General features: G+C 40.8%; 1 protein-coding gene across 1 annotated transcript in view; it reads right to left on the bottom strand.

The window, feature by feature from the left end:
* The window catches only part of LOC124613448 (protein spaetzle 4-like), a 137,552-nt gene that overhangs the window by 20,327 nt on the left and 104,764 nt on the right, over positions 1 to 12,461 (bottom strand). The window lies entirely within an intron of this gene.

Genomic DNA, 12,461 nt, shown 5'->3' with positions numbered 1-12,461 from the left:
ATCCAAAATTCTAGTTGGAAAACCACACTCTTAGTTATACTTCTCAATTGGTCACGATCCCACTTTGTTTATGAACTGAAATCTCTAATATTCACGAGAAAGTGCTCTAAAATTAACCTGAACCGACAAAATTGTGTATATATCCTCTGAAACTTCAAAGGAATTAGAAAAAGTGACAAAGTTTCGTGAATCACACACAATACTGCTAACAATCGCATGAACACTGAGGGGTTTCACCATACATCTACCAACTTTTGAGTATAACCAGTGTCTCTTAATACTACGATTCATGGCAATACAATATCATAAAGTTTTATTACTGGGTAAAGGGTCACTACGTGATTTGACAGCTGACATTTATAATTCCCGCTCATGTCAGAAAAAGCACCAATACGGGAATAGCAGCTTTTTACATTATTGGTCAGAACGCAAGCAATTATGGCAGTCGCTGTAATTTTCGCGCGAAGCCATATTTCGCGACAAAATACTCTTATTAGTTAGTGTCATATATCTAGTCTCATAATAATACATAAAACTACATCAAATAACTACAATGATTTTGACATGCAAGGAGAATTAGTCCTAATGAGAGGAAGAAGTTTATATTTATGGTGTTTCAACAATGACTACCAGGCAACTTTTAATTCACTGATTGTAATTTTATTTTCGTTAGCAGAAAGCAAACCAACTAAACAAAGAATTTAATTAAACAGAGTCTGTAATTCTTATACTTTTAATAGAAAAAGAAAGTTTCTAGGTCAGGGGATAGCGTTCAGCGAAATCCCTTAACCATTTGTTACATATGAAGCGTTGTGTTAGGCAGCACGATGTCGGCGGGTTACGATGATGAGAGCAGGATACAGACAGTTCCCCTGGTTAATCGTCTCCGGCGAAACGCAAATAAAGTTCCGGCACAGCTGTATCATTAACCCCGTGGTGATTAACAAACCACAAGACGCCAGTATACGAACGTTGTTGACATGTCCTCTCTTTCAAAGTACATGACGTAGACATCGCTCGTTTTTACACTTTATGCACTGTCCGTGACGCTATCGTCCATAATTACACGGTTCGTCACATTCATATAGTCTTAGCCACAAATACACAGTTCATAGAATTGTTCATGTGTGTCAAGCACACCGTAAACAATGTCCACTCTGTTCTCGCATTTCAAACTTCGACAACGTCACTGAAAGCCAATTATATTGCACAGTTAATTAGTCTTCACTTTCATGGCTTGATATAATGTGATATACAACAGTTCCACCACCCAAAACCAATACCAGCAAAGTTCATTCGAATAAAGGCACAGTTCGTGTCGGCCACAACAGAGTAATGTTAGCGGCACTTTCACAGTCCGGTTTATTTGCTCTTAAAGTTCGCTGTCGATGGCAAAGAGAATTAAGAATCTGATAGTTCACTATCACTGTCCATACAATTACGTATGCTTTTCATGAAACACAGTACTACTTTTCCCGCGCACGCTTCACAGACACGCTATCCACCATCCCCTCTACTATGCAACAACCTTTCAACTCGCGATATCACTATCGCTGTCCCCTGTCTATAGATGTTATATCGTTATCGTAAATTACATAAACCTTTATAAATGTTATTGACTGCATTAATCACAATTAATAATATTCCAAAAGAGAACTTTAGAAACTTTACCACAGGTACAAAGCAAGAAACACATTTATCCATTGGCAAACGAAACAATCACAATTACATCTTCACATTTAAAAACCACAGTAGAAACATAATCACAATTAGAAATGCCCATATGAACAAAAGAAAAAGAATAGAAATCCAAAGAAAATCACGAAAAAAATTTTATGTGCGTAATTAGCAATGCCTTCACACCGTACACCAAGTACAGTTCAGGAGCCATATTACATTTTGATTTAGCGCGTTTAGAGCACTGACTCGTCCTTTCAGAACAACGAATAGCAGAGTACGGAAACAGCTCACAGCGCTCCTACCCAAAAAGGCAGTTGTGAAGTGATCGTGTAATAGTTATTATTTAAAACACGTTTTTTTTGCAGTAGTGCGTTTATAATATGGTGTGCCTAGGGGTGCAAAATTTTTAAATCCTCCACTGCACGTGCCCACTGTAGAACTACACTACCAGTAACAGAAGCGACCAATAATGGTAGAAGTGCAATTTCTGGGTGCTTTTCAAATTACAAAGACCTGTAAGGTCGATGTTTTGTTTAAAATTTTCTCGATGTACTTACCACCGCGCAAATGAGTTAGCACGGACAGAGAAGTTTACTGAAACTGTTGTAGATGTTAATTGCAACTACAATGCGATTAATATTATATTGCACTTGACATTTAAGAGCACGTGTTGTCTGTAACTCACTTTGCCAATCGTATATTGCAGTCCAGCGTATGAACCCCGCCGACGTGCCCTCTGTTACAACAGTCGGTGCGCCGCTATAGGTGGTAACGCGGTGCTTGCCTTTCGTCGGCTGGCAGATACAAAGTAATTTTAAAGGTATTATAGTGAGAGTACTGTCCCACATGATAGTCAACACTCCGCATTTAAAAACGCATTATGGCACGTATACATCTGATAGGTTTACCTCGTGATGACTGGGTGTTGTGTGCTGTCCTTAGGTTAGTTAGGTTTAAGTAGTTCGAAGTTCTAGGGGACTGATGACCATAGATGTTAAGTCCTCAGAGCCATTTGAACCATTTGATAGGTTTAAATATGGACGAGAGAGCCAAATCGTATATAACATGAAACATTAATTAAATAGACACTTGAGTTTACCGGTAAAGTATAAAAACACACCATTTGCAGTTGTTTGCTGCACTTTACTTCTTTGTCAAATCAGAAATATACTGGAGGAAATATAGTAGGAGTCGAAAAGTTGGCCGGTCACCTCACGGACGATCGAGTGGGGTAGTAAGTGGTTAGCACATTGGACTCGCATTCTGGAGGACGACGGTTCAAATCCGTATCCAGCCATCCTGATTTGGCTTTCCCGTGATTTCCCTAAATCGCTTGAGACAAACACCGGAATAGTTCCAACGACAGGGCACGGCCGCTTTCCTTCCCTAATCGTAGCTTATGCTCTGTCCCTAATGACTTCCTCGTCGACGGGACGTTAATCGCTAACCTCCTCCCTCTACCTCAGGAACAAAGCTGGGTACAGGGTCACATAGATCAGATCTTGCCGGGTGAGGGATATTGATAGGAAGAAGGGTTCTCTCGCTTGTATACCGGTGCTGCCAACTCACAGGCATGTGTTCTTCATTCTGATCTGCTGCTGTAACATGGATTCGTGAGTACGCATTACAGAGACAGTCGTCCCTAAACCCGGTACATACATGTAGCAGCGAATATGAAATTAAATTAAAGCTGATCTAGTACAACGCCATCAGTGTCAGAAAAATGATATTCGAAACATTTGGTAAACATTTCTGATCGTATCTTCTAATGTTAATGAATTTAAATGCAAGTACAGTTACTGTTATTGATCAATTAATCATCTGCTAACAGAGACAGCAAAACAACGCATCCTCAGGTAATTACAGTGTCACAACTTTAGGGTCACTGAAGGCGGCAGTAATCTGAAGTGGAGAACTAGCGACGTAAAGTGTTCTGAATGGTGCAGATTTTTAACGATCACTACTTAGAAGAAGACTGCAGCCAAGTTTTGCCCCCGTAACTGTAGCGAGTCTGTGCTACGGTGAGCACTGGAGTAGGATAGTCAGGGCAGCGGTGGTAACCACGATACCACTGTGTTGTAGTGGTTAGCACATCTTCCTGAAAATCTAAAGACTTATGTTCGAGTCCTGGACGAGGTATACATTTTAATTTATTGATTCAGCTTCTGGCATCGTCGAAGTTAAAGTTGAGACTTGGATGTTTCCTGGAACATGTAATTCCATCAGATTACTTTACGTAGGTTACGAGTTAATAATAAGATCGACACATTTGCGGACCGAAGTACCATTCCGCAATGTCAGTATTGTGTCTTGAGCAAGAAAATTTGACGACTACTGTTACATGCATAAAGGGAAATCGGCACATGTTGCTCCTGATATAAGACGACGTCAAACGCGCCAATACGTTATGAGATGATTAGGTGAAGCAGAGCCTTTGCTTCGGTCTCCAACATACCCTGATCTCAACAGACAAAAATTACTAAACCAGCTTGTAGACCGCGCATTGGAATTACATTCTCCCAACATCTTCTGATTCTATAAAAGACTCATCCGATCCATGCTCACTTCTGTCCCGGCCCAGCGCACGGTCTTAATCTAACAAGAAGCTTAAATGAACACACACTCCGCTGCAGAGTGAGAAATCAGTGTGGTAACGGCGCAAGGTGTCTTATAGTTCAGTCTGAAGGTGGATCGACGATTCGCAGCTGAAATTCCACAAGTGGAGAAGAAGTGGTTTAGTTGTGTTTCCGGAACTTCATGGATCTATAAGTAACTATTATATACATATTATAAGAAAAACGTTTTAGAATAAGCTCAAAACTGGTGTACCGCCTTCCATGAGTCTCATTACGTCTTCAGTGGCTGTTTGACTGAGACGAACATGGAAAGACTGTATTGCATGTGGTGAAATAAATGAGTAATTCGCACAAGTACCTCAGGTCTGGTAGTAACAGCTGTAATATGGGCGGCAATAGATCTAACAATCTGTAAGGAAATAAGATTGCGGTATTAATTTATTTCGTGTCAGAAGCAAAAAAAAAAAAAAAAAAAAAAAAAATGGTTCAAATGGCTCTAAGCACAATGGGACTTAAATTCTGAGGTCATCAGTCCCCTAGTCTTAGAACTACTTAAACCTAACTAACCTAAGGGAATCACACACTTCCTGCCCAAGGCAGGATTCGAAGCTGCGACCGTAGCAGCAGTCCAGTTCCGGACTCAAGCGTCTAGAACCGCCAGGTCATAACGGCCGGCGTGTCAGAAGCAAACATTATTATATACATTACTGCATTACATTACTACATACATTAGGGTTTATAAATGAAACCAGTCAGTAAATAAAATAGATACATAAACACATAGATTATATAAGCAAACATTGGTTAATTTAACCATACAATGGATGCGCAAAAATTTGCAACGTCCAATGCACTTTGTGTAACATTTACCAGATCTTCCATAGTGCACACAGTTGCAGGTAGTGTGTATTGTAGCAGATGTGATGCCATCTACACGGCAGTTCCACAGCCACACTTGAGAGACTCAACCTGGAAGCCCCACCTCTACAGATTCCTCTTCGATCTTGTACCAAAGGAGCTCAGGCGATTGATTTCCACGTGGACTATTTCTCTGTGTGGCCTAAGTAAAGAGCTTCAGTTGGAATCAGCCACTCCTCCAGATGGAGGCCTGCCATCTCTTCTCCCAGTGTTGCTGTGGAGTGTCAGCGAGTGTTTCTGTGCTGCGAAGAAGGCTTTTTCTAGACAGAAGTCTTTCTGTGCCGGTTGATAGCCATGTAGTGGGTGGGATTTGGATGTTAATGCCTTTTTCATTTCATTTTGTGTCCCATCGGATGTCCGGAGGGCCTAAGCCGGATAAGCAGTGCAGTTTTTCCACGGGTGTAGCTGTCAGTCAACCCGTGATGATGCGACGTGTCTCGTTCAGAGCAAAATGAACTTTCTTGGTATGTGTGGATCTGCACCATACTGGGCAAGCGCACTCAGCTGCAGAGTAGCATAGGGCTAATTCGGATGTCCGCACTTTATTTGGCTGTGCTCCCCATGTTGTCCCTGTCAGATTCCTAACAATATTGTTCCTGGCAACCACTTTTTGTTTTGTTTTTAAGCAGTGTTACTTGTATGTGAGAGCACGGTCCAGAGTGACCCAGAGGTATTTTGTTGTCTTTCAATGCGAAACGTCCCCTTAGAAAAATTAATGTATGATTGTGCTGATAAACATCTTACGTTATTTGATTTTCAAACAGCTGAGCAAAACTGAACGTACTCAGACATTCACTAAACTATATATATATATATATATATATATATATGTATATATATATATATATATATATATATATATATATATAAATGAGAACAAACAATGTATTTACCTTAACAGTGTTCAAAAGTCATAATATATATGTATAACAATCCATGATATCCAATATTACAAATTTACTCTTTCTGGTGGACACACGTCCAGGTCATCCACTCTCAAAACTCCGCCATCTCTCTCCCCACATCCGCAACTGCTGGCGGCTCGCCTCCAATTGTGCGCTGTTAACATCCAGCTGCCCAACACTACAATAGCAAACAACAACGAAAATCAGCTACAGACTGCACACAGCACAGCCAGTGATTTTCATACAGAGCGCTACGTGGCGTTACCAATATAAAAACCTAAACAGCCTACTTACAAAAGTTCTAGAGATGTTACTACCCAATCTATCTGTAAGGTTCTGCTAGTCTGTTTGTTTCTGAGGTTAAGAGCGCAGGTCTGGGTTTTAGATGGATTTGGTTTCAGCTAATTGTCCCTTTAATAGACACACAATTATTTAAAGCGTGAGTTAGCCTCTGCTCCACACTCTGAAAGCTATATCCTTGAGCTGTGATTACACAGCCATCTGCATATATGATGCTTTGTGTTCCTTCCGGTAATGGCTGGTCGTTAGAGTATAAACGGTGTGGGTGCCAGCACACTGTCATGTGGCAACCCGTTTTCTGCTGCCTCCATCTGCTTCTTTGACCGTGATATTCCTCAAAAATCTTCCACTCTGCAGTAGATTTCTAATCATACAGATTAGGTGATAATTGTTGTTCAGGTTGTACAACTTCAGCAACAGGAGTCTATGGCTGACGATGTCGTAGACTGCTGAGAGATCTATAAACGGAGCTCCTGTGATCTGCTGCCTTTCGAAGCCGTTCTCGATATGCTGTGGCAGCTTCAACATCTGTCCTGTGCAGCTCTTCCCTTGTCTGAATCCTACTTGTTGGAGTATCAGTAATGGGTCTACCATACCTGTTTCTCTTTATTGGATAGGCTTTGCAACACCTTATACAGGTGCCATAGAAGGGTGATAAGCATATAGCTTTTGGGGTCATCCCGGTATAGGTACCATTTTTGCTTTTCTCCAGGATTTAGGTATCATGTAGCTCTTGATAAAATTAGTCATTAGTTCGAGTAGCTAGCACTTTGCGCCTGGACCAAAATTCTTGATCTGTTCAGCTCTTATATCATCTACCTCTCCTGCTTTTCCGACTTTGCACTTGTTTAGAACCGAGTCGAGGCCGTTCAGGCTGAAAGGTCGAGTCAGAAAGTTTCCCTCTTGCTCGCATTCCCTTTCCACGGTTCTTCTCACGATTTTGCTGGTGGGGTGAGGTTTACAATTTTTTAAGAGCTGATATGCAGTCTGGTCTGCCTTCACACTTGTGTGGGTATTTGATTAGGAGAAATCGTTGTTCAGACGTTGTAACAATCTCCAGGCCTTTTGGCTGCTTCTACTCATCTCACACTCTGTCATCAGTTTAATACACTGTTCTCTCTTCGCCTCAGAGATTGAGGAGAGCTGCGGGATAAGTTTCCTCGCTATAAGGATTTTCTTCTTATAGCCGGCAATAATTATCCAGCAGAACAGCTGTTTCAGGTATCAAGCCTTGCAGATACATTGGCCTACACCCTCTCGTAATTGATGCCCGGGATCGGTATTTTACAGTTTGAGCGAAGCTATCATACCCATCAGGTATGGGTGGCACAGACCTAAACTGCTTGCCCAGCATGTTAGAAAATCTCGTGCAATCAACTTCCTTGAAGCTGTATCTCCGTTTGAAACTCACCTCCTTTGACCTTATTGCTGGGAGAACTTGACACAGCAGTGACCTGTGTTGCGTCTTTGGTATGGGCGAGCACACTGATTTGGAGCATAGCTGTCCGATGTTTTCACTCACAAAGTGATGGTCAGGGTTAAATCAACGCTGCCACCTGCTACTGTTGAAGAAAGTGGTTAGCTTACTGTCTTGTATAAGAGCCAACAGGCAGGATTCAGCCCAGGAGAAGATTGCTTCCCCATTTTCATTACCTTCAGAATATTCCCATACGTGACTATGGTAGTTAAAGTCAGCGATCACTATAGACGTCTTGCTGTTGTGGAAGTTCCTAGGTGGTGCAAAGGAAAATACTGCGGAAGGGGGCTTATATTGAGCGGTAACCACACAATTACTCAGCTCCACTGAAATAACTTCGATATTATTTTCTACAGAGCAGTCGGCACTGATTATCTGAAGCCCTGGTCTTACCAATATGGCGTTTCCGTACTGAGAGTGCGGTATTTCTGCAGTTAGTTTCATGCCCGGTATTTATGGTCGTCTCTGTAGCTCTTCTCTGTGGGTCCCTTGTATGCATAGACGTCGCATTTTTTGTCACGGCATAGGCTGGATAACAAACGGTCCTTATCAGAGCCAACTTTCACAGTGACTTGTATAAATATTTAAGGAGTATCATCAGTCAAAGATTCCGGTTAGGCTGCTATGGACAGCATAGTGAACGTATTATTGTAGCCAATACAGACACGAATCCAATACATGCCACTGTTTGAAAAACGTGATCTTTTACCGCCGAGATCTGTTGATAAATATCATTTACTGAACAGCAAGTTCCGGTTCATCAAGTTCATACAACTTTTAAATCATATCAGGCGATTTACAATGAGTCACGTCCAATAATAAAGTCCATGAATTCGTCACTATTGTCAAACAGTAATATAAATTACATCGTAAATAACAAAAATGTGCGAAACACTAAAATGGTTATATAAACAATAAGCATTGATGTTATGGAGGCATTCTACATACTGCCGTATTTGACGAATACATGGATTTTATTATTTGACGCAGTTGTTCACCAGGAACCGCTATGGCTATAATTCAACAAGTATCTGTAACCACTGTATATTCTCTTGGTTTTGACGTTTCGTCGAAATGTCCGTTTGTTATCTCTGGAAAATCTTCCTACCAAAGGTTGTGAATATCACTTCACTCACTTACTGAAATACAGACTCACACTGGACCGTTTACTTTGAAAGTGGTGCAAGTGCATTTGTAGTCTATAGCTGTGCCGCCGATAACATGATTCTCCGCGAACGGGAAACGAGATTGAGCGGCAGGTCGATCAGCCTTAATTGCTTCCCAATTATGCTACTAGCAAAACAGGGACGTGAGATGTATTACCTATCAGCCAGGCGCAGCGAACAGTGAACACAATTATTGTCTGTGACCCTTCAGTGAGAGAGCTTTCTGAACAAATGTGATAGTGCAGAAGTTATGGTTATCTTAGTAATTGTGAATGCATTAAAATAGTAGCCTTGAGCGTGTGAATCCGAAACATTTATCAGCGCCGGCGTGAGCGTGTTAAATACAAGAACAATTACCGTTGTTCATCAGTTTACCATCTGCTCGCACTTACAACACATTAACGCTTCGTCAGGCAGATCAATTTCACAACTTTGGGTGGCCGAGTGTGGCAGCAACAGAGAAGTTGACACGCAGTGTTTCGAATGGAGCCGAATTTCAGGTATCAAAACTTGGAGGCCGGTGGCCAAGATAGTGGAATCTTATTATATCTAGTGCATCGGGAGCCCGTAATGCACTAATTTATATAGATGACCGATTATTAATACTAAGATCGATAGTATATGCGGTCAGAGGTATCTCCTCACAATGTTACTATTAGTCGTTGAGCAAAGAAGTTTGATGACCACTGCCCCAGACAAATACTTTTTCAGAAATGATATTCAACCATACAAATTTTTATTTGATGCTAACAGATTACTCTTTTTGAAAATTGCATCTCTCGCTATAGACAGTCTGCATTATATAGCTTCTCTTTGTTTTGGTTCGGCTATATAAGTTATCGTTTGTCGCTCATTTCCTATACTATCTCTCTCACCATAAACTAATTTAATTCCCCTACAGTATATAACCTTCGTTTACTTTTGTTGATGTTCGTCTCATAGCCCCTTCCCGAGAGTCTTCACGTCTTTAAACTGACCTCCCTACTTCTTTACTGTCTCAATCAGAATTAGTTTCATCAGTAAACCAGAAAGTTGTTATTTCTTCTCATTCTACTTCAGTCCCGTACATTGAAGCTACAGAGGCTTACATTCAGTTTCCGCACTTCAGCTTTAGACGTTTTTTGTGATACCCACACTCTGCTTCATCTCTGGATGAAATGCATCACGCATTTTGTGGCACACAATTGTCATAGGCAATCATAAGGGTCTTGTCTGTTCAACACTGCCTAAATCACCCATGGCTTGGAGTAAAACTGCAAGGTGGGTACTATAAATAAGGTTAAAATCTGAAACTGAATTATTTGGCGTTATGCTTCTTTACCTCTCGCGTAGGGAGTACCTTTACTAAATTAGTCAATCGTCTCTTTTCCCGATTTCTCTCCATACAGACTGAGTAACATGGGTATACGATGCAGCCTTGTTTTAGATCCTTAACAAGTATCGCCTACCATTCAAGTTTCTCGGCTCTTACAATTGCAGTCTTGTTTGTGTACAAGTGGTAGATCGCCTAGATTTTTCTGTATTTATCCCTGATCACTCCAGAATTTCAAAGAGTGTATCCCAATTAACATTTTCAAAGATTTGATCCAAACTTAAAATTACTGTAAATGAATCTTTGTCTTTCTTCATTGCACCTTGAAGATAAGTCAAACGGTCAGGATTGCCCAGATTGAATCTTTATTTTACCCGAATCGAAACTGACCTTTCCACCGGTCTCCTTCTACATGATACAGTCTAAGAAGGCCACTTTGGAAGACATTTCTGCAATTCGAATTAACTTTCTGTAAGAGTAGACGATCCATGATTTATTTCAGTTCCTTCTTGAGGTTACCATGCCAGTTGTTCATAGCGATTGTCGACATGGCTAGAACATTTTAACATCTACATCCAATCCACATGGTAACTCCGCAATTCACACTTAGCTGCTTAGCCAGAGAACCACTTACAGACCACTTCTCGACTGCTTTACTCGCAAATAACACGTGCGGAAAATGGCCCCCATATTCCTTGCGTGTGAGCTGTGACTTCCTTCATTTTTGTGATTTAAATAATGAAAATAGCACCAGTTACTTGCTTTTTAATGCTTAGCACAACGCGTTTGGAGAATTTATTCCCAGTTTCAACAGCATGTGTTCCTTTTCTTTTTTTACGTAAATGTGTTCCGTGATTTAGTATGTGTGATTTTTTGCCCCTCTCGCGACTTTTTGCGCTTCGACTGCAATCGGAAAATGGAATAAAATGAATCTTTGAGTGTTTTTAATTGCTAATATTAGAAACGTTATTTTTGTTCATCTACTTACAGGTACTGTGCGTAGAACATCACACTCACATGCTAATCGTCAAATACACTGTTTGTTTACAAAATATGCTACAAAGATATAATGACATTATGGTTTCACAAAGAGTTTGTACACAGTCTGAGTTGTTACACAGTCTGGGATTATATATATATATATATATATATATATATATATATATATATCCGTCCGGCTTATATTTGTAAATTCTGTGCAGTTTCAAATTGTAATCTTCATAGGTGTGAGGAAATATGTATATATACCAATTACGTTCTTTGTAAGTGAATAGGTATGTTGTAAACACTTACCTCTTGATATACGGCACTCTATAGTTGTATACAGGGTGGTCCATTGGTAGTGACCGGGCCAAATATCTCACGAAATAAGCATCAAACGAATAAACTACAAAGAACGAAACTCGTCTAATTTGAAGGGGGAAACCAGATGGCGCTATGGTTGGCCCGCTAGATGGCGCTGCCATAGGAGAAACGGATATCAACTGCGTTTTTTAAAATAGGAACCCCCATTTTTTTTTTTACATATTCATGTAGTACGTAAAGAAATGTGAATGTTTTAGTTGGACCACTTTTTTCGCTTTGTGATCGATGGCGCTGTAATAGTAACAAACGAATAAGTACGTGGTATCACGTAACATTCCGCCAGTGGGGACGGTATTTATTTCGTGATACATTACCCGTGTTAAAATGGACCATTTATCAATTGCGGAAAAGGTCGATGTCGTGTTGATGTATAGCTATTGTGATCAAAATGCCCAACGGGCGTGTGCTATGTATGCTGCTCGGTATCCTGGACGACATCATCCAAGTGTCCGGACCGTTCGCCGGATAGTTACGTTTTCAAAGGAAACAGGAAGTGTTCAACCACTAGTGAAACGTCAACCACGACCAGCAACAAATGATGATGCCCAAGTAGGTGTTTTAGCTGCTGTCGCGGCTAATCCGCACATCAGTAGCAGACAAATTGCGCGAGAATCGTGAATCTCAAAAACGTCGGTGTTAAGAATGTTACATCAACAAGATTGCTCCCGTACCATATTTCTATACGCCAGGAATTGCATGGCGACGACTCAGAACGTCGTGTACGGTTCTGCCACTGGGCACAATAGAAATTAAGGGACGAAG

The sequence above is a fragment of the Schistocerca americana genome, chromosome 4 (genome assembly GCF_021461395.2).
Source record: "Schistocerca americana isolate TAMUIC-IGC-003095 chromosome 4, iqSchAmer2.1, whole genome shotgun sequence".
In the NCBI taxonomy this organism is placed as follows: domain Eukaryota; kingdom Metazoa; phylum Arthropoda; class Insecta; order Orthoptera; family Acrididae; genus Schistocerca; species Schistocerca americana.
This window is presented reverse-complemented; position numbering and strand designations above follow the sequence as displayed.